The sequence below is a fragment of the Antechinus flavipes genome, chromosome 1 (genome assembly GCF_016432865.1).
Source record: "Antechinus flavipes isolate AdamAnt ecotype Samford, QLD, Australia chromosome 1, AdamAnt_v2, whole genome shotgun sequence".
Lineage (NCBI taxonomy): Eukaryota > Metazoa > Chordata > Mammalia > Dasyuromorphia > Dasyuridae > Antechinus > Antechinus flavipes.
Window position 1 is genome coordinate 253497841 of NC_067398.1, and position 22924 is coordinate 253520764.

General features: G+C 40.3%; 1 protein-coding gene across 3 annotated transcripts in view; it reads right to left on the reverse strand.

Annotated features, from left to right (window-relative positions):
- Window positions 1-22924, reverse strand: part of ELFN1 (extracellular leucine rich repeat and fibronectin type III domain containing 1) — a 202020-nt gene that overhangs the window by 102977 nt on the left and 76119 nt on the right. For 2 of the 3 annotated variants that reach the window (XM_052000170.1, XM_052000178.1), the window contains exon 4: window positions 16529-16591. The exons of the other annotated variant lie outside the window; for it this stretch is intronic. The gene's annotated coding sequence lies outside the window, so the exon portion shown is untranslated. The remainder of the gene's footprint in view (window positions 1-16528; window positions 16592-22924) is intronic. 3 annotated transcript variants of the gene reach the window in all.

A 22924-nucleotide genomic window follows, 5' to 3' on the forward strand; every position in this document is an offset into this window, starting at 1 on the left:
ATGTTGCTGCTCATATTTCATTTTCACCAACTACGTCTGTGATCCTCTTAGTCTTGCTGTACTGGGCACTATGTCCTTAACTGGATACCTGCCCTCCAGAACTTTCCAGTCCTGACGGCACCAGAGAAACAGAAAATCTGCCATCGTTAACATTACCCGCAGCCACTCCATGAACATATTTTTAAAGGAGCTAAATTTCTTTTGTTGTGATTCATAGAATCATAGATTTAGAGATGAAAACCATCCAATCCTACTCCCTCATTTTATTGTGCAGGAAGCTAAGGTCTAGAGAGGTTAAATGACCACCTAGAAAGCCCTAGAGTCTGGATTTGAACTCAGGGTCCCTGACTCCAAAGCCAACACTTTTTCCACCATGCCATGGTGTGACTATCTGGACAGGTTCACATTGGCCAAAACCAGTCCGGAGATAGGGGGAGAATAAATTCTGGGGTTTGAGGGAAGGTTAAGCCCTGGCCCTGGCCCTGGCCCACTGAGTAGGAGAAGACTCCTTGGAAGATGAGGGATTTCCTTATGCTGGAAAGCTCTTGAATCATCCCAATAATGCCCTCCCTGGAAAGTGGGGTCAAAGAGCCTGCCACTCTGACCTACTATGGAAATCCCTTTGATCTAAGCATGAGACACACAATGTACTATTCTGATTATACAAGCCAAGATGTTTCTTGACTTGCTCTGTAATTTTTTTTTTAAAGAATTTCTCATTTCTCACTAGAATAAGAGAGAAGGGATTTTCCTGGTTTTGCTGGAATTCCTTTGCAAGGCTTTGGATAGCTTAAGTTAGTCCCTCTGTGTTTACAGGGAGCTTTTTTTTTTTTTTTAATCAATTTAACCCTATCCATAAGAAAGTTCCTGATGATAAATACAGATATATATAGAGCTCATAAATCAAATACTCTTTGGGAGTTGGCTTAGGGGAATTCATGGGAGAGGGAATGAGACAGGGCCTCTTGATGCCTGATTTTCCATTTAATCAGTGAAAAAAGATATTGCTAAGAGGAAGTTCTGACCATAACTTTGTCCAACGTCCTGGAAGAGAGACAATAAGCATTTATAAAGCACCCACTCTGTGCCAGGAACCATGTTAAATGCTTTACAAATAGTATTCTATTTGATTCTTACAACATCCCTTCAAGGTAGATAGTTATCACACCCCCCCCCCCCCTTTACTGTTATTGAAACTGAGACTTCATTTAAACTCAGATTTTCCTGAGTCAGTTAGGTAACTCAGTAGATAGAGTGCTGGACCTGGAGTCATGAAGATTCATCTGGTCTCAGACACTGAGCAAGTCACTGTACTCTGCCTCAGTTTCCTCCTCTGTCAAAAGACTGGGAAAGAAAATGGCAAACCACACTAATGTCTTTATCAAGAAACCCCAAAATGGAGTCACTGAAAAATGACTGAACAACTTCCTGACTCCAGGTCCAGCACTTAATACACCATACCACCAGCTATCTCCTTTCCTAGGAAAAGACCCTGCTCTGTAGAAAAGATTCAGATTCTGCCAATTTACCAAGTGCAGTGACCTTGGAAAAGACCCACGATCCATATGAGCCTGCTTCTCCATTAACTAAATGCTGATCCTAATACCCACACTACCTACCCCACAGGGTGGATGGAATAATGGATGTGAAAACGCTTTGGAAAATATAAAGTGCTACCCACGTATGAGTTATTATTAGAGTTATGATCTCGCCTGTAAACTAATCCTCTGCAACACAGAAACCAGAAGACAGGCCCTATGTGATCTGAGCTATAGTCTAAGTGCAGAAGAGACAAAGAATAATCCCTGGGATGGGGAAGAAGTCTTTAGCCAATCAGTTGGGAAATATTTATAAAACACACCTACTATGTACCAGGCACTATATTAAGTGTGATCTGAGCTATAGTCTAAGTGCAGAGGAGACAAAGAATAAGCCCTGGGATGGGGAAGAAGTCTTTAGTCAATCAGTTGGGAAATATTTATAAAGCACCTACTATGCACCAGGCACTGTACTAAGTGTGAGCTATAGTCTAAGTGCAGAGGGGACAAAGAATAATCCCTGGGATAGGGAAGAAGTCTTTAGTCAGTCAGTTGGGAAATATTTATAAAGCACCTACTATGTACCAGGTACTATAGTAAGTGTGATTTGAGCTATAGTCTAAGTATAGAGGAGACAAAGAATAATCCCCGGGAATGGGAAAGAGGACTTTAATAAGTTAGTAGAGAAATATTTATAAAGCACCTACTATGCTCTACTTAGAACTGGGAATTCAAAAAGAAGCAAAAGGCAGTCTCGGGACCTTATAATCTAATTGGGGAGACAACAAATATAAACAAATAAGCAATATTCAGGATAAATAGGAAATAGTTAAGAGAGGAAAGACTGGAATTAAGAGGAATTGGGAAAAGCTTCCAACAGAAATGAGATTTAGCTGATACTAGAAGGCAGCCAGTAAGCAGACATGAGGAGGGAAAGCATTCTAGATATGGGGAACACTCAGAGAAAATGCATGGAATAGGGAGAAGGGATTAAAAAAAGAGGCAAATAGATTTACCCTGTAGTTTTACCCCCTCACCTTACAAAAGAATAAAACTGAGTCTCAGAATGGTGGAAGGATTTGCACATATGTAAATGGGCAGTCAGAACTCGGACCTAGACCTTTCAATCTAGTGCTCTTAAAGGGTTAGGGAAAAGAATAAGGAGATGTGATGGAGTAAAAAAATCTGAGTTCTAATTTGACCTAACTTCTTTCCTCAGTTTCCCCATCTATAGAATAAGAGTTAGGCTAGTTAACCTGAATGCCTTTCCAGCTTTAAAGCTGTGATTTTATGAAGGAAATTGTTGCATTAGTATAATGGAAAGAGTACCAGAACTAGAGTCAAAGGTGGTGATTATTCACTCATTTTAGTTGTGCCCAACTTTTCATGACCCCATTTGGGGTTTTCTTGGCAAAGATACTAGCATGGTTTGCCATTTCCTTCTCTAGCTCATTTTACAGATCAGGAACACAGGGTGAAGTGACTTGCCCAGGGACATACAGCTAACAAGTGTCTGAAGCTAGATTTGAACTCATGAAAATGAGTCTTTCTGACTCCAGACTTGGTGCTCTATGGTCTATAACGCCATCTAACCACCCTACAAAGTCAGAAGAGCTGAGTTCAAATCCCAGTTTTGCTAAATAGTAGTTGTGTGATTTCAGGCAAGTCAACCTTCCCTAACTCTCTAGTCCTGCATTCCCTCCCTAACTTGTGAAATGAGAGGGTTGTACTAGGTCTCCTCCAAATCCAAATCTATGATTTGTATGGGAGAAGTAACTAGGAAGCACTATAGTGTACAGAGTACTGGGCCTGCAGTCAGAAAGATTCATTTTCATGAGTTCAAATTTGGTCTCAGACACTTAGTGGCTGTGTGACCCTGGGCAAGTCACTTTACTCTATTTTCCTCAGTTTCCTGATCTGTAAAATAACCTAGAGAAGGAAATGGCAATCCACTCCAATATTTTTGCCAAGAAAAGCCCAAATGGAGTTATGAAGAATCATACAGGATTGAAAAGAATTAAACAACAAAAATGTATGAGAAAATTAAACTAGATGTCTCTAAGATCCCTTGTTCTTCACCTAGGATCCCCTGAAATTTCTTCTGTATCATGTTGCACTCCACCAAAGGTATTTTAAATACCTCCATTCTCTGATGTAGAAATAGGGTTTAAGAGTGAGGGGCAGCCTATGGACAATGGGAGAGGGCCAAGAATGCAGATGAAAAGGAAAATGCAAGTGTACAATTCTACCTTTAACTTGGTAAAACAAGACCTTGTCTCAGAAACAAGGCACTGATCAATAGGCACTTAGAAGATGCAGAGACCAGCCTAAATCTTGGTGGTTTTTTTTTTTTTTTTTAAGAGCTCTTAATCTAATCCTCTGAAATCCTAATCCTAGCATTTAGTAGTTTGGTGATCCTGGTTAAATTATTTAAGTCTTTAGAATCTCAGTTTCCTTATCTGTAAAATGAGAATAATAAAGCTTGCTTTACTTACTTTACAAGATCTTATGAGGAAACCAATATAAAAACTTGAAGAATCACATTTTTATCAGTTGGGTGGTGGTGGGGGCCGGTGGTATGTGTGTGTGTCACTGTGTATTACACTTCAACTGCCTTTCTTTGATATGAGAGGGCTCTATGGGGCTTCCCCCATAGTTTGATATTAGAAAATGACTAGAATACAAAACCAAAAAAATAACAAGACATTTAAAAACTCCTAAAATGTTACAGAAATATGGCTTCTTGATTAAAAAAAATATTATCAGGGCAGCTAGAAGACCAGGTGCTTAGAGCACTAGCCCTGGAGCCAGGAGAATCTGGTCTCGGATATTTAACACCCTCCTAGATGTATAAATCTGGACAAGTCACTATTATTGCCAGACCAATAATAGAAATATTGTTATTATTATTATCTCAAGAGACAATGAAGACTCACATACTGAGTGCCTCTTTCTGGCACCACCACCATCCCAAATCCCAGAGCCCACGAGTCAAAGAAAATGAAAAGGCTCGTGGATAAAAATCACAGGCTCAAGAACGATGAACATAGATTATCAGTTTGTTTTTTAACTTTCCAGAGTCCTTTAGCATCCATAATGTCACCTTGCAGAAGCTTCTTGGTTTAGAAAGTAAAGCAATAGGCTGAAAGTCCCAGAACTTAGGTTTCAATCCTAGTTCTAGTTATAAGATCCTGAACAAGTCATTTTCCTCTTTCTGATCTTCTGGTTTCTCTTTCTAAAAATAAAAGGGGCAGACTAAATAATATCTAGGATCTCTTCCAGCCCTAATACACTGTGATTCTAAGGAAGACTGATATGTTTTTGATGAGAAAACTGGGGGGTGGGGATGGGAATGAAAACCAGAGTTCAAATATCTCAGAAACTGGGAATAGGGAGCATTTTCTCAGACCTTTTTCCTCATAGTGAGACCATAGGAATCTCCTCTGAAAACCTTGTCGCAGAGATAATGGCAAGGGAGATTCAGGCTTGAAATGACCTACCCGGGTCACACAGCTAGGAGGGGGAGGGGGGCTGACCCCGTATCCCAGCTCAGCGCTTGGCCCCCAGCCTCAGCCACCCGTGACTTGTTTTGGGCTGAAGGAGACTCCCTCCCTCCCCCAGTGGCAGACACCTCCCCAGCAGGCGAGCCAGGGAGCGAGCCTGGCTTTTGTTTTCCAGCCGGGGAAGCAATTAGTCGTGCCTTCCCACTCAGGTTGGCCGCGGCGGGCGGCAGCGCTGAGTTACGGTGAGTAATCCTGCCCAGTCATCATTCAGCCCTGGCAGAGGAGGGGGCAGCTTGGGGAGGGGGAGGGCCGGGAGAGGGAGACAGAGAAGCATCCCCCTTCTCCCCCATCCCTCTCTTCTTCCCGGCCAGAGGAACTCATCGAATTGCAAATGCCCAGGCAAAAAGGGGGAAAGAGACCAAACTTGACATTTGCATTTCAAACACTTATATCAGCAAAACAAATAACAGTAATTATACCATTTGCATATTTTGTTAAATGATTGTTTAGCGAGGTGGGGAGAGGGTGTGCGAGCCCAAGGAAAGCGCTGATGCCAGCAACCCAGCTAGGCGGAACAGCTGTTCCCCGGCTCCCCAGGTCTGGCGGTGCTTTCGCAAAAAATGGTGTTGATTCTAAATTGTTGGGGGTGGAGTGGAGGGGAAAGTGAAATGGAAGAAGTAACATCGGCTGCCTCTCTGGGGCAAAGGAATGGAGTCTGACCACATATCTAGAGGTGGTGGGGGTCTTGGAGAGCCAACTCCCTCATTATTCTTTTTAAGAAATGAGTCAACTGAGTCCCGGTTTGGTGACTTGGCTAAGGTCACACAAGATGAAGGAGCTGGGATTCGATCTCAGGTCCTAAGGACTCCCACAATATCAGAGTTGGAAATGACCTTAGAGATCACCTAGTCCAATCTCATTTTTCCAGGAAAAAATTTTCCCCCAGAGGGAAATTGATTAGGCTAGGGTAAATTGTAGAAATAGGATTTGAATCCAGTTTCCCACTAGACCTTCCTCCACTCCCACCCTCAATGATGTTGATTTCCTTACCTGTGACAAAGAAAAACTAAAGCCAAGGCAAAAGGAGGCGCTTTATTGTGACAGAATATGCACCATTCTGTCCATCAAGATAATTGTATAAATGTTTACACATATTAGATTTAACATATATTTTAACATGTATAACATATATTGGAAAATATATTGTCATCTAGAGGAAGGAGTGAGAGGAAGAGGGGAAATTGAGAACACAAGGATTTTCAAGGGTCAATGTTGAAAAATTATCCATGCATATGTTTTGAAAACAAAAAGCTTTGTTAAAAAAAAAAAAAAAAAAGCATTTGCACCATTCTGTCGCATCTCCTCTCACCCCCCAACCACCCTGTTCTTTCCCATCAGAAAGAGGCCTTTGCATCTCTATCTACCAGCTGTCTCTACTTGGTTCTATTTCCAGAGGACGTTGTATTCAACTGGCAAATCTATGCCCCACTCCCCTGAAGATATTCCTCTCCAAAAAGGTTCAAAGTATTAGAAGAACTGGAACTTTAGTAGGGAGGAGACCCTGAATATTGCTTTGGACCAAGAGAAACTATAGAATTGATCCCTGAGGGAAGCAGGGAGAAGATCACTTTAGCTCCTGGGTCCCACCCTTTGGGGAAGTGGTCCAATCTGAAATCCAAGTTATGTCAAACTCCTACAGAGGTCTGGAACAGCCACAACTTGCCATGCCCTAACAAGAATCCTAGTCACGTCCCTGAGGTTACATTTTCCCTATAAAATACACTTATGGGCCATCCATGGCAGTTAGCCCACCACAGAACTCTGCCTCGAGTGTCTTTCTCCTTACCCTACCCCATGCCAAGTGATATCTCCCCTAACTCCATTATGCTTCTCAACCTCAACTGCTCCTTACAGCTAACTATCTCTTTTAGAGCGCTGGATCCCTTTCAGGATTTAGTCTGCCAGCCAAGGGCATGCTCCAACCTCATGGGGTACTCCCTTTCTACTAGGTTCCACTGAAGAACTTTCATATGCTCTCTCACTTTATTTCCTATTTACCATTCCCAGTATCTAATGTATCTCTTCATTTTGTCTGTAACCTATTCCCCTAAATAAACTTCCCTTTTGCCAAAGAGAATGGCCATGGTGAATTCTTCACGTGCTCAAACCCCAGTTTTGGGGGTCTGTCATCATTTGGTGACAAACCCCACATCACAGATCACATCAGTAGGAAACATTCCCTGCAAACAGGAATGGTTTCATTCTCTGTACTTTTATCTCAAGCACATACCTGGCTCACAGTAGGTGTTTAATAAATACTTGTTGATTGACATAAGAGAAAAAAAGCCATTAAGAGCCAAAGAATTGAATTTCTAATGGAAAAGTTTGTGACTCCCTGCAAAGGAGATCTGAATCAACATCCTGTGAATTATTTTCCTGAAGCCAGCAGCATCCAGTCTGCGTGTTGTATATGTCGAGGGCTCACTATAACACAGAAGCTACCCATTTTCTTTTTAAGAAAACTCAGATTATCAGGAAGTTTTAAAATTGAGCTGAAACCTTCCTAGAAAAATCTACCTATTGCTCCAACTTATGATTTATGGAGCCAAACAAAGCAAGTGTAATAATCCCTCTTCCATGAAATAGCTTTTCACTTAGGATTTGAAAGGTGGAAGGAACATGTCTCCTGGGGTAGCTAGAACCATTCTGGAATCAGGAAGACACATTTTGCCTAGTTCAAATCTAACTTCACACACTCACTAGCTGTGTGACACTGGAGAAGTCACTCAGCTCTGTTTGCCTCCATTTCCTCATCTTTATGAGCTGGAGAAGGAAATGGCAAACCACTCTAGCTTCTCTGCCCAAAAAACCCCCAAAGAATTGAGCATGACTGAAAATGACTAAACAACGACAAAAAATGTGGCCAAGACCAAAGACCAAAAAAAATTAATTCCTGTCATGAAGCGGCTTACATGGGAGGATGGGAAAGGTGGTATCCTGTAATCAACATTTTCAAAGATAAATACACACAAAATACAGAGTACATGCAAAGTAATTCTCTGTGTGGATATGTGTAAGTATTAATAATGGGGAGGAAGGGAAGGTTCAGGAAAGGCCTCCAGAAGAAGGTACCTGAGTTGTGCCACAGAGGAAGCTAAAGAGTCTAATGACAGAGAGGCAGCTCAATGGATAGAGTAATGAGCTAATAATGACTCAAGAAATCCTGAGTTCAATTCCAGCCTGGGTAAGTCACTTAACTGCTGTTTGTTTCAGTTTTCTCATCTGCAAAATGGGGATAATATAGTACCTACTTCTTCCAACATTGATTAAAGAGCTTTGCAAACCTTAAAACATTACGCAACTACTGTTATGCCACAGTTCTCTTTTATTGTCCTGACTCAGTTTCCTTCATTGTTCTGCTCAGTCCTGCAAAACCTCCCCTCCCTCTTAATCAGAATATTTGATAAGAATAAAAGATCTTATATTTTAGAATATCAGAATGCCTCTCCCCATCCCAAGCTATCAGAATATCAGATACTATCTTATCAAGATGTCTCTCCTCATCTCCAGGGTTCCTCCCTCCATTAGGTCATCCCTTCTCCGGAGGCTCACCTTACCCTGCCAGAATCCCGTTCTCTCTCAACTGCCTCAGTCTACCCCCTGAGTCTGATTGATATATATATATATATATGTATGTCATTGAGAACTCACATTGTGTACTGGATTCTTGGAGACGATAGTCTCCTGGGACCAAACCATGGATCCATTTAGTCCCAGTAAATCTCTCCCTTTTAATTATTAAATACTCTCTAATCTCTATCTTGCCTCAGTTTCTCTGGCATTACCCTACGAGCTATTATTATTATTGTTATTCTATTTCAGCTTCTCAAGTACCATTCCTACAGTGAAGTCACATATGGATTTTGTAAGACACCCTAGTAGCCAGGGGAAGATCCTCTTCCCACCCTCCAAATCCTAAGGTTACTTGGGTACACTAATGCCTAAGATGGCTCTGGAAGGTGAGTAATAGAAGGTAGAGAAGACCTGATCATGGGTTCTGTTGATGGATCTCTCTAACTTTTGGAAGAAAAGTCTGTCCAGGAAGATGAACAGGATGAGACTTTCCCAGAGCTCAGTTGAGGAGGAGAGCCTAGATGACACCTGTCTGGGAAGCTACAGAGGAAATGGCACCACTAAAGAGCATAGAATTTCAGAAATTTGTAGAATTCTGTTGCTTACCACTCATCTGCAAAGTGAGGAGATTTAAATGAAATGACCCCTGAAGTTCCTCCCAGTTCTCTATAGCCAGCATTTCTATAGCACTTACAGTGTTTTTAAGAATATCATTGATCCTCACAACAATCCTGTGAAGTAGATGCCATTATTATTTCCATTTTACAGATGAGGAAAGTGAGGCTTCAAGCCCTGAAAGAAAGAGAATGGTCAATAACTGGGGAAGCCTGCACTTCAATCCCATCCAGGACTTCCTTTTTCTGGAGATATGCCAGGGAATTTCTTTGTCCTAAATCTTCTCTCTAAATCTTCCAAGCCTGGAGCTCAGTGACAGGTCTGGGCAGCAGGTAGCCAGGGAAGAGGGGGTGTGAAAACCCAAGCCAGAAATGACTGGGAATCCCTGTCCCATCCCTGCCTCCGAGGGAAAAGACAACATTTCTCCACTTCCAGCGGAGGATCTGAACCAGTGCCAAGGGCAGACTTTTCTGTGATAATCAGAACAAAGGACCTGACTGAGTTTCTCCAGGACTTAACTCCCAAAGCCTCAGGCAGCACCTTTTCAGAGAACAGAGGAGATTTTTGCCTCTAGGTGACACACTGGGGAAATCAGGCAAGAAGAGCCAGCAGGGAAAAGGAGGGCCAGAAGACAGACCACTCAAGGAGGGGGCACCATGCCAGTTACATTACCTACAGGGCCAGAGAATCCTGGGACCTTGGACCAGTACAAGGGAAAGACCCACTCCCCTCCTGGTTGTTAAGAGTACTTTTGTATGAGACTAGTGTGCACAAGTATACGTTTATAGAGGGTATTAGCTTTAGCACCCCCTGCGACCTTTCTCCCTCTATTCTCTCTCCTAGAGACTTCCCCAGCTATCCCTCAAGTGCATTATAACAGGGGCCTTCTGAAGACCCGACATCTTAACACAAAGGAGTGACTCTCATGTTGGAATTATAGATATTGTGCTGGACCTAAAGGATCAAAAATGGGGTGGGGCACTTTTCAAATCCATGTAGAAAATAGCCAAGCAAAAACAATGAGTCAGTCAATAAACATTTATTAATTACCTATTGAGCCAGACACTGTTAGATGCTGGAACTACAAAGACAAAACAAAAAGAGTCACTGTTCCCAGGAAGCTTACTTTTAATTGGAGGTAAAATCCATAATAAGTTCAAATCTGGCCTCAGATATTTACTAGCTGTGTCATTCACTGGGTTTGCCTCAGTTTCCTTATCTATAAAATGAGTTGGAGAAGAAAATGGCAAACTACCCCAGTATCTTTCCCAAGAAAACTGCAAATGGGATCACAAAGTGTCAGAAATGATTGAAAAATGACTGAAAACACATGCACGTATCTGTGTAAGCTTGGGAAAATCACAGCCTCTCTGGGCCTCAATTTGCTCATCTGTAAAATGAATGGGTTAAATTAAGTGGAGTCTAAAGTTCCTTCCAGTTCTAGACTTACGATTCTGTGAAATAGATATTAAATATACACAAAATAAATAGAGACAGGAGTATTCATTTTTAAATTTAATCTGTACTATTAACATTTTCTTCATCAGTTTCTTAAGTCTAGACAATCAACAAAGCAATAAATCAAGCCCTGAATTGTAATATTTGCCAATTTCTGAGGTGTAAATGTAAGGTGGAATTTTGATAATACAAATTTGAGCTAAATTCAGCATACTCCTATATAGATATAGATATGCTAAATAGAATATAATTTGGGGGAGGGAGAGTGTTTTCAAGGAAAGCCTAGTAGAAGAGGCAATATGAGCTGGACTTTTGAATGGAACTAAAGATTCTAAAAGATGTGGGAAGGGAGTGAGTGCATTCCAGGCAAGAATGAAACCTATACAAAAAGATGATGAAGGGAAATGAATTAGGATATACAGGGAAAAACAAAATGACCAGTTCAGATGGAGGGTCAAATAAATGCATTTTGTTTCATTTTGTTTGTTCTTAAAGGACGTAGCAGAACCCGGCATGTTTGTAGATAGCAGAGGAGTTAGGAGATAAAAAGATTCAAGATTAGAGAAAGGGAGAAGGGGATGATTGACGGAACTGTCTGCCAAAGGTAATGATATCATGATCCAAGGAATAAGAAGAGTTCACCTTGGAAAGGAAGAAAATCACCTACATCATTATCAAAGATTGGAGTAAAAGTGAAGAAAATGGTGGATGGAGTGTGATAGCAAGGGCTTTTGAGATATTGAAGAAGGGAGAAGAGGAAGTCCTTGGTAATCACATTCTATTTTCTTAGTAAAGTATGAAGCAAAGTCACCTGCTGGGGGACCAATTTACAGAGCAATGGTTCTTAAGATGCTTTCAAAGGTCTATAAAGTCAAAATTATTTTCATAATATAACTAAGGCATTTTAATTTATAATCTGCTAAATATTAATAGAGATAATCCACATAAACAAAAGCTCTTTGGGAAGTCCTCAATAATTTTAAAGAACATAAAGGCATCCATATTGAGACCTTAAGAAAGTAGGGGGTTCAGGTCCTATCTCTGACACATAAGGACTGTGTGACTCTGGGCAAATTATTTTACCTCTCAGTACTTTAAGCAAATCTCTGAGACTAAGTTTCAGAGAAGGTGCTGACCTGGATAGGGACAGGGAATCTTGCCATTTCTGAAGTCTATCTATGAAATTAGACGTAAATCTTGTTCCTATCTCTCTCTGCTCAAAACATTCCAAGGGACTGATTTCGACTTCATAGGTAGTTGTACAACAGTGTGCTCTTGGCTTTAAGCAGAACTTGTGTCCATGATTAAAATATTAGATTCTTCTAGTCTCCTAGGGGCATGGAAAAGTCTGTGAGCATCCTGGCACCCACAAAGCTAGCAGGTGAGGTGACCTAACTCAGAGGGGCTTTCTAAAGTCCTGTATACCTGGGTGTCCTTTATCAAGGTTTCTATAGGAAATTGGGAATTTGGAAAGTGGGGAAATTGGGAGGACTCTTCCTTAGGAATGGACAGAAACTGGGGATGGTGAGGAGAGATTGGTATTATAGGATTACAACAGCACTCCTAATACCCTATGGCCTACACTTTAGCTTCTTTGCATCTTAAGAACTGTACTTTCTGGTCAGCCAATCCTTTCCTGAACAGAAAACAATTCAAGGCTACGGACAAGACTATGGAATAGAACAGAGGATGCTGCTGTTGTATATGTTTAAAGGGCTGTCACCAAGATAAGAAGTGAGCCCAGAAAATTTAGAGCATGAAGCAGACTTATATTCTTTTAAATGTTTATCTACAAAAGCTACCTCAAATAGTTTTCCTTCCCAACGAGGGGAAGAATTTGAAACCCCAAATTTAAAAATGAATGTTTACAATTGTTTTTATATGTAATTGAGAAAAAACAAAATACTAAATAAATAATTTAAATGCTTACTCACAAATGCTCAGCACTGGTCTCAATCCTCGGGGCTGCTAGCATTTAGAAACCTTACTGAGCCATGAAAACTCATAGGATCATAAAACAAGAAAAGACTTCAGAGTTCAGCTAGTGCCCATCTTCTAAAACTGTGGGTCATGACCCCATATGGCATCTCACAACTGAATGTGGGAGTTGCAAAATTATGATATCTTGTTAATTAATGTTTGATTTGCAGACCTATTTTACATCCCTATATGCCTGGGGGTCACATAAAAATTTCATGGGTGAAAAGGGGTCATGAATGGAAAAAGTTTAAGAAGTGCTGATCTAGTTCAACCCCAAAGATCTACAGATGAGAAATTTGAGCTCTAAGGAAATTGTGATTTGCTCAAGATCACACAGCTATTAAGTAGCAGAGTCAGAATTCAAATTCAGGTCACAAGATCGATCATGGACCTATACCTAGAAGAGAATTCAAAATCTATCTAGTTGAACTCAGGAAGTTCACAATTCAAGATCATATAGTTAGTAAGCATCACAGGGAAGATTTGAGCCCAAATCTTTTGACTCCTAATTCAGCTTTTTTTAATTGTCCTTAATTCTTAAAAAGGAACATGATATGGGGAAGTGATGCTATGACTTGCAAGCAAATTGGATTTAAGTGAGGGAGGGTTGTGCAAAGTCATCTGCCTCACTTTCCCCTCCAGAGCCTTTGGGTCCAGTGGCCAGATAGAGATCAAGACAAAAAAGAGATAGAGGGAGAGTTAAGAAAAAAATTACTTTTGTGTGAATATGAAAAGACCTTAGTTATAGGGACACCACCTAGCCACACCCTAGCTTAGTCTATTTGGGGTGGCCACACCTTCTAATCGACCTGTTCCAGGACTTTCTTGAGCTGGTTTTGGGGGACCTCACCTACCCACACCCCAGCTTACTTTATTGTGGTGGCCACACCTTCCTCAAGTCATTTCCCTGGAACTGGTTTGAAATTTCCAAGTTTCATGGTTTGGCTCTATTTCTGGCTCTTTGCCAGATCACAAGAGCCCATTCCTGCTTTTACAGAGAAGTCTCCTGCAGCCCTCATCTGCCTCTAAGATCATCAGTGATTCAGTGTTCCTGGGCTCCAGTGGCCAAAGTTAACCACCTCCTGTTACTACATGAGCTATGAATCATAAGAACATTGATCTCAAGCTGGAAAAGCACCTCAGAGGCCACCTAGTTCAACCCTCTCATTTCACAGATGAGGAAGCTGGGGATAAAATGACTTGCCCATGTTTATATGGGTAGGAAGCCTCACAAGGAGTCTTCTAATGCTCTTTCCACTGTTGTTCAGTCATGTCTGACTCTTCATGGCCCCATTTGGGGTCCTCTTAGAAAAGACTCTGGAGTGATTTGCCAGTTCCTTCGGTATATTTTAAAGATGAGGAAACTGAGGCAAAAATGACTTGTTCAGGGTCACACAGCTAGTAAGATTTGAGGCTGGACTCCAGGAGCAGTGCTCTATCCACTGGACCACCTAGTCACCTCCTTAACACTGTACCATGGGCCAAATAGCCTTTGCAGGCTGCCTCAGGGAAGAAGGAAAGTCAGCAAGGGAGGTGAATTACACCAAGGTGTAAGCTACCCAGTGAACAATTGGGATTTCAGAGGTATGTTATTTTTAATCATCACCCACCTAAAATCTTGCTGCTTTTCCCATCAACTTTTATCTATGTTATATAAATGATTAGGGGCCTTTTTTTCTGCAGGCAATAATTCAGTAGAACATAAGCTCCTCATGAGCAGGCATTATTACTTTTTAAAAAATCTCTAGTACCTAGCAAAATGTTGCATGTTAATATTTGTTGAATTGAAATCATGCCTCAATAGGCTTCTTGAAATTAGCATAATGGGTAAATGAATCTCATGTGTCTATTATGTCTTTCTGGTAAGTTCAGGAGCTTCCTGAAGATATTATTATTATTAACAATAACAACTAGTATTTATATAGCACCTAATATGTGCCAGGCACTGTGACAAGTACTTTGCAGATATTATCTCATTTGTTCCTCATAATAGCCCTTGGAGGCAGATGCTAATTATTATTATTATTATTACAGTTGAGGAAACTGAGGCATACAGAAGTTAAATGACTTGCCCACATGGCATGAAAGTGTCAGAAATTACATTTGCATTCAGATCTTCAGGACTCCAGACCCAACATTCTATCCATATCACCACTCAACTTCCTTTTGTTTCTGCTAATGGTACTATATTTATCATTGGTTTGAAATCTAAATATTGTCTTTCACTCTTCCTCATATTCCCCTTTCTATCCAGGTTGTTCCACAGTTCTGTCCATTCTACCTCTATAATCTCTCATATCTTGCCCTCTTTTCCAGTTTTACTATTATAGCTATAGATGAAGTTCTTAACATCTCTCATCTGAACAAGCTCAGTGGCTTCCTAAAAGGTCTTCCTATCTTTAGTCTGTCAATCTCTAATCCAATCCAAAAAACTACCAGATTAAACTCCCTAAATACCAGTGCTAACTATGTCATGGAACTGATTAAAAACACCACCACCACCCTGAATATTCTCCCACTTTCTTCTGCATTAAGCCCAAATTCTTTAGTGTGGCATTCCAGGTCTTTCACAACTTGGCTCCAACCTTCCTTTTAGTCACATCTCCCACTGCCTTTCTTCAATTCATTGTATATCCTGAACAAGTTAAACTATTCACTATTTCCTGAACTCAGCCTTCAAATTACGATCCTATTTCCTTGCTTTATTTTTCTCCCATTCATCTCTATCCTGTAGCTCTTCACTGTAATTTCCAAAATACAAGGTTGAACATAGAAGAGGTACCTGATGATGGAACTGAATTGAAGAAGAGGCAACAGAAGGAAATAAGTAGAAAAAAACAAAAACAAAAACAACAACAACATAATAGGCAGGGGGAAATTAGGGAGATATAAAGAAAAAAAATTGGCTGTCCTTTCGCCCTCCCTCTTCTCCCTTTAATTCTCACTTAACACAGAATCTTACACATTCATAAACTTCATACTTTCATACTGTGTCCTTTACACTCTTTTCAAATGCCCTGTCCTACAGTCTTACACAGTGTGACACAATGACACCCCAGATCTTCAAGGCTGCAGGCAACAAGAACTCAAAGTCATTGGTGATGTATTATACCTTTATACATGGGATGGCTAGGTGGCACAATGAACAGAATATTAGCCCTGGCTGGAGTTGGAAAGACTCATCTTCCTGAGTTCAAATATAGCCTCAGAAATTTACTAGCTTTCTGACCCTAGACAAGTCACTTAACCCTGTTTACCTCAGTTTTCTCATCTGTAAAATGAAGTGGAAGAGGAAATGGCAAACCACTCTAATATCTTTGCCAAGAAAACCCCAAATGAGGTCACAAATTCAAATTTGGACACAACGGAAATAAAACAATGAACAATAAACAACAACCTTTATACATACCCCATTCAGCTATATCATACCTTATCCCCATAGCTAACCACATGACCACACCCTTTCTCTGCTGTGATTTCTGTCCTCCTAACTCCTAGCATACATTTCTGGAGAAGCAGTTGGTATACTTTGTACCTGATGGGATCATTTTGTGGTGAGTGCTGCTTCTCTGCCCGGACCACCAGAGAAGAGATATTTGGGTAAGAAGGTTAAAGAAGCAAGCAGGAAAAAAACCCAGGGTGCTGGTAATGCAAAAATTGTATCTGAACAGTAGTAGCTCCAGGTGGGGATTACAGGAGAGATGTCCTGACTAGCTAGGATATATTGGGTAGTACCACCTTCCTTCCTGCTCCTAACTTTCTGGACTTCAAAATTATGCCTTTACTCATACTTCCACCTACCTCAAATCAAGGTCTTCCTGATTCCAAGGCCAATTCTTTATTCACCAGGTTATTGCCTCCCACCTATAAAAGAGATAATAATAATAATACTTGAATTATCTAACCTTATAGTTCATTTCCCTATCTCATTTCTTTCCCACTACAGTTCATCCTGTGCATAACTATCAAAGTGAACTTCCTGATGTTCAGTTCTGACCAGGTCACAACTCTCCTCCCAATTCAATAAACTGTCATGTGGTTTCCTATTACCTCCAGAATTAAGCCTCCTTGTTTTATAGATATGAAAGTTAAAGTCCAGAGAGAATGACTGCTTTACCAGCTTAGAACCTAATTCAGCAGCAACTCCTCAGTTCGATTTTAAAAGTCCTTCATAACATGAGCCCTTCCCAATTTTCCAAGCTTGTACACCTTACTTACCTCTTCTTCAATCTAATGACACTGGTGTCCTTTTTATTCCTCAGACAAGGTCCTCCTCTTAGCTAAATATTTTCACTGTTTGTTCCTCATGCCTGGAATTTACTCCCTCCTCATTTCTGCCTCCTGGCTTCCCTTTCTGCCTTCAAGTCTTGGCCAAAATCCCATCTCTGCAAGAAGCCAACACTGACATCATCCTCCCCACTTAAAGCTAGTGCCTCCCCTCTGTCTATTAACTCCAATTTATTCTGTCTATAGTTTGTCAGTATATAATTGTTTGCCTGTTGTCTCTCCCATTAGAATGTAAGTTTCTTCAGGGGAGGGCTTCCCTTTGCATTTTGTGTTCTCAGTACAATGCTTGGAAAGGAGTAGACACTTACCAAACGCTTACTGACTCAACTTGATCCTTCAAGGTTGTGAGAAAATCCCATAGAAGTCTTAAAATGCTAAAGAAATGTGTTATTAAATTAAGACTATTTTTTTTTTAGGATGATCAGGTCTGACTCTTAGAACTTGAGGTTGGAAGGGACTCTGAAAGCACTCCTATATAACCCCTGATTTACAGAGCAGGAAACTGAAGCCCAAGAGAGTAAAAGGTCTTGTTGAGAGTCACACACATATAACATAGATGGGATTTAAATTCAGGCATTCTGACTCTAAATCCAATTCAATTCAATAATCCCAGAAAATTAGATTTAGGAGGGATCTTAGAAATGATTCCTTACTACCTCCTCATTTTACAGATGAAGAATTTACCACTCAGAAAGAGGAATTACTGAAGTCATGGTTACTAAGTGTCAGAATTGAGACTAAAAGCCAGTTCTTCTGATTGTCCAGGGCGTCTGCTATGTTCAAGGTGCTGGCTAGGCACTAAATCTATATTTAATGTGGTAATTACTATATATCTTTATGATGCCTATGGGGGAATTAGTATGTATCTCCAAAATCTAGGGAGGGGAACTTTCAGTTTGGAGATCTTTCAATCCATCATCCCCATGCATGCACGCATGTCCCAGTCAGCACAGCTGCTTGCAGGGAACTTCCTGAACAGAATGTACCTCATTCAAGTACCCTGTCCAGTGCCCAGGCCACAGCAGGCTTCTTTCTTTCCTAAAAGTTAGTCAAGCCAGCCTGGAGCAGGCTCAGTCAAGCCTGGGAGCTCTCTCTGGGCCACCTGAATAGTCAGCATGTGGAAGACAATATCAGTCAGATTTCACTTACCTAACTTGGGAAGGTGAGGGGAAGGATATAATAGCAATGGTAGAAGAAGTGATAGTAATGATAAAAATTCATAACCACCCATCTGGGCATAGGTTGTTAGGAAACTCACCCCCCCAGATTGAATTATAACATCTGAAAACTGGAAGAAACTTTAAATACTATCCAGACTAAGCCTCCTTGTTTTATAGAGTTTTGTTTTATTAGTCTAGATTGTCCAGCAAATCAGAGGCAGAATTGAACCTAGAATCTAAGACCCCCATTTCCCAGCCTTAGAACATAAACTTGATGAGAGCAAAGGTTGGTTTATTTGTCTTTATTTGTATCCTCAGTAGTTAGGATTATCTGGACACATAGGAAGTACTGAATAAATGCTATAATAACAATTGTAATAATTTATGTGGTGCTTTAAGGTATGTTGGGGCAGCTAGATGGTACAGTTGATAGAGTACTGGATCTGAAATCAGGGAAAATCCTATTCCTGACTTCAAATATGGCCACAAACATCTGGCAAGATACTTCTGTTTGCCTCATTTTTCTCATCTATAAAATGAATGGAGAGGAAAATGGCAAACCAGTTTGCCAAGAAAACTCCAAATGGGACCATGAAGACTGAATAACAAACAATGACATTAAGGTGTACAAAGTACTTTGCATATGTTAACTCTATGAATACTCACAAGAAACCTGTGAGGTGGGTATTTCTATTATCCCCATTCTACAAATGAATCATGAAGGAAGCCAGACAAGTGAGGGTGAGTAAAAAAAGCATTCCAGAAATTGGGGACAGTTTGCTCAAAGGCAGGAATATAAGACTTAGATCTTTCAATTTCCTTCTTATTGGAATACGAACATCCTCTTTTAAACTTCAAATAGCCCTAGGGAAAGGCAACCCATTAAACTACCAAGACATATCTTTCTGTGAATTTATTTGGCAGGGATGAGCAAAACTTGATACTTAGACCATGAGAGAATAGGACCCTGAACCACCCCTCCAAAAAAAAAATAGATATGAAGCTGAAGCTGAAGCAGCCAGCTGGTAAATCACAATGGACAGTTTGGGGCATAGAAGGAGAGAACTTAGGCTTACTCTTGACACTGGATTCTAAAAGACAAACTATCTACTTTGCAATGTTAAGTGTGTGTGTGTGGTCTTCTAGCTATATGGTATAATAGATAAAAGTACAGAGCCTGAAATCAGGAAGAACTGAATTCAAATGTGGCCTCAGACACTTACTAGCTATGTGATCCTAGAGAAGTCAGTTACCCCTATCTGCCTCAGTTTCCTCATCTGTAAAATGACCTGGAGAAGGAAATGGCAAAGAACTCTAATATCTTTGCCCCAACTGGGGTCATGAAGAGTCAGGCACGACTGAATAACAACTGAATAAAACAACAAACAGCTGCTTGGAGGCCTGTGTATTCTTGTGTCTTGAATATATATTCAACTGTGGGTGTGTGTATGTTGTGAGCCCATCTGTGTGGGCAAAGCTGTTCCAGATTCTCTGGATAAGGAGCCAATTCAGATGGAATATCAGCTGTTAAGGGGAAGGGCCAGGTGCCCAGAGCATTGGGGAGGAGCAGGTATAGATATAGTCTGGATAGAAGGAGCATGGAAGAGGGAAGGAAAAGCACTGTTCTCATGGAAGAGTTCCAGGATTTATAGAAAGAAGAAAAGTTGGGATACCTGGAGTGGGGTGTGGGCATGAGACAATGGTATGATATAGGATGGGAAAGGAGCTAGAACAAAGAACTATTGTTTGGGATACATATGACCTGGCATGGGGATTGTGGTATGGAAAAATGGTGAGCCAAGGTGTGTTGGATTGATTCAGTTACTACAAAAGAATTCACATCTGTTCTCTCAATCCACTCTACCAGCACAAATATTCATTCTCACCTATTGTTAGGTGAAGCAGTAGACAGAGTATTGGGTCTGAAGTCAGAAGACTCATTTTTATGAATTCAAATCCAGCCTAAGACACTTCCTAACTGTGTAACTCTGGGCAAGTCACTTCATCCTGTTTGCCTTGGTTTCCTCATTTGTAAATTGAGCTGGAGAAGGAAATGGAAAAACACTTCAATATCTCTGTCCAGAAGATGCCAAATGGATTCATGAGGCGTCAGACTGAAAAATGACTGAACAACACTTAAACTATTCCATTAGTCCCTAATAGGGTTTTTTGGTGCCTTCATTACCACTTCTCCAATCTATCCTCCACTACCAGATCAATCTGCTGGGTACAAAGATGGATCCTGTCATTTCCCTGCTCAAAAAATTCATCAGTGGCTCCCTCTCCCTTGTGCTTCAATCTTGCATCAATAACTGCCTCCTAGTTTATTTCAGACTAGATGTCCCAAACACATCTGAAACTCAGTATGTCCAACACACAATTCATTATCTTTCCCCCAGACCCTCTTCTCTTTCAAACTTCACTATTTCTGTCAAAGGTATGACAATTTTTCCAGTGTTTCAAGTTTGTAATCTCAGCATTAACCTCAACTCCTCATTCTTACTCATTCCACATATCCAATTAATTGCCAAATCTTGCCATTTCTACCTTTCTAACATCTGTCTCCTTCTTTCTACTCACCTAGTCACCTTCTTAGTTCAGGCCCTCATCACCTCTCTTCGAGATTATTTCAAAAGCCTCCTAATTGGTCTCTCTGCCTCAAGTATCTTGCCACTCCAGTCCGTCTCACACACCGCTGACAAAGTAATTTTCCTTAAGCACGGATCTGACCATGTGACCCTTACTCAACCAACTCCAGTGGCATCCTATTGCCTCTAGGATAAAGTATAAACTTCTGTTTATCTTTTAAAGCCCTACAGAATCTGGCCCCAATTTATCTTCTCAGCTTTATTGGACATTGCTTTTTCCTTCTCTTGCACTGTGATACAACTATACTGACCCTCTGTTTCTTATCCAAAATAACCTATCTCATATCTTTATGCCTGGCCCCCATGCTTGGAATACAATTCCTTCTTACCTCCACCTCCCAGAAATCCTCACATCAGTTTATTTTTTTATTTTTTATTTTATGATTTTCTCATTTAACTTTTTTCTTTTTGCAATGTGACTAATGTATGATTTTGTATGATTTTATACATATCATTTGCTTGCTTTTTCATTTATTTATTTATTTTCCAGGTAAGTGGGGGTTAAGTGAGTTGCCCAGGCTCACACAGCTAGTAAGTGTTAAGTATCTGAGGATAGATTTGAACTCAGGTTCTCCTAATTCCAGGGCTGGTGCTCTAAACACTGTGCTATCTAGCTGCTCCCTCTCATAAGTTTCGGTGCTGACATCTATATAAAATCTTTCCTTCTTCATCCTACTCCACAAGTGCTAATACCTTTCCTCATAAACTACTGTGTATTTAACTACTTTGTAAATTGTTTCATGTCTGTGGACCATATCATGCCAATTCTGTCCCCCTGTTTTCTTAACAAAGACACTGAAATGATTTGCTATTTTCTTCTCCGTAGATTAAGCTAAGTTAAGTTTGAGTAACTTGCCCAGCATAACATAGCCAGTAAGTATCTGAGGCCAGATTTCACTGATACTAGGTCCAGTACAGCTATCTAGCTGTCTCCATATTTGTATTTACTTATATTTATTACCTTTATGGTTATGATGTATACTTTTTTGCACTGAATCAAAATTTTATTTATTTTTTTCTGTTGAAACATTTTAAATAGTATTTTATTTTTCCACATATATGCCTAGATTGTTTCAACATTCACCTTTGCAAAATCTTGTGATCCAAATTTTTCTCCCTTCCTTTCCTCCTCCCTCTTCAAGACAGCAAGCAGCCTGATATAGGTTAAATATATGCAGTTCTTTTCTTCTATGCTTATTTCCATATTTGTCATGCTGTGCAAGAAAAATCAGATCAAAAGAGAAAAGACACGAGAAAGGGAAAAAACTAAGCAAACAAACAAACAACAACAAAAAGGGTGAAAATACTATGCTTTGATCCACATTCAGTTTCTATAGTTCCCTCTCAGAATGCAGATGGCACTTTCCAACACACCTTGGCTCACCATTTTTCCATACCACAATCCCCATCCCAGGTTATATGTATCCAAAGTCCATTGGAATTGCCTGGAATCACCTTATTATTGGAAAGAACAAAATGATCATCACATAATCTTGTTCTTACTGTGTACAGTATTTTCTTGGTCCTGTTCACTTCACTTAGCATCATGTGAGTCTTTGCAGGCTTTTTTGAAATATGGTATATATTTTTACATTTTCATCACTCCTATTAGAATGCAAATAAAGACTGTTTCAATCTTATATCCTCATCAGTATCATACTGCCTGTCTGGCCCACAGTGGGCAACTGAGTCTTGTTTCACAGAAGGAGAACATATCTTATGTAATCTATACTTCCCCTCTCTTCTCTTCATTTGCTGAATTCTGCTCAGCCTTTAGAGCTCAACTCTAATGCTACCTCTCTTACAGGAATCTTTCAATCAGGATCAGCCTTGTGCCCCACCCTCCCAGACCTTAAAAAGGTATCTTGTTTTTATATATCTCAAATGCACTCATCTTTATTTTGTCTTAGATATTTGGCTTCTTTTTGGAGGCAACTGGGGTTAAGTGACTTGCCCAGAGTCACACATAGCTAGTGAATGTCTGAGGTCAATTTTGAACTCAGGTCCTTCTTGACTCCAAGGCCAGGATTTTATCCACTGAGCTAGTTACCTGCTTCTAGATACTTTAACGATATTCTTGTAACTCTTGAATAGGATACTAT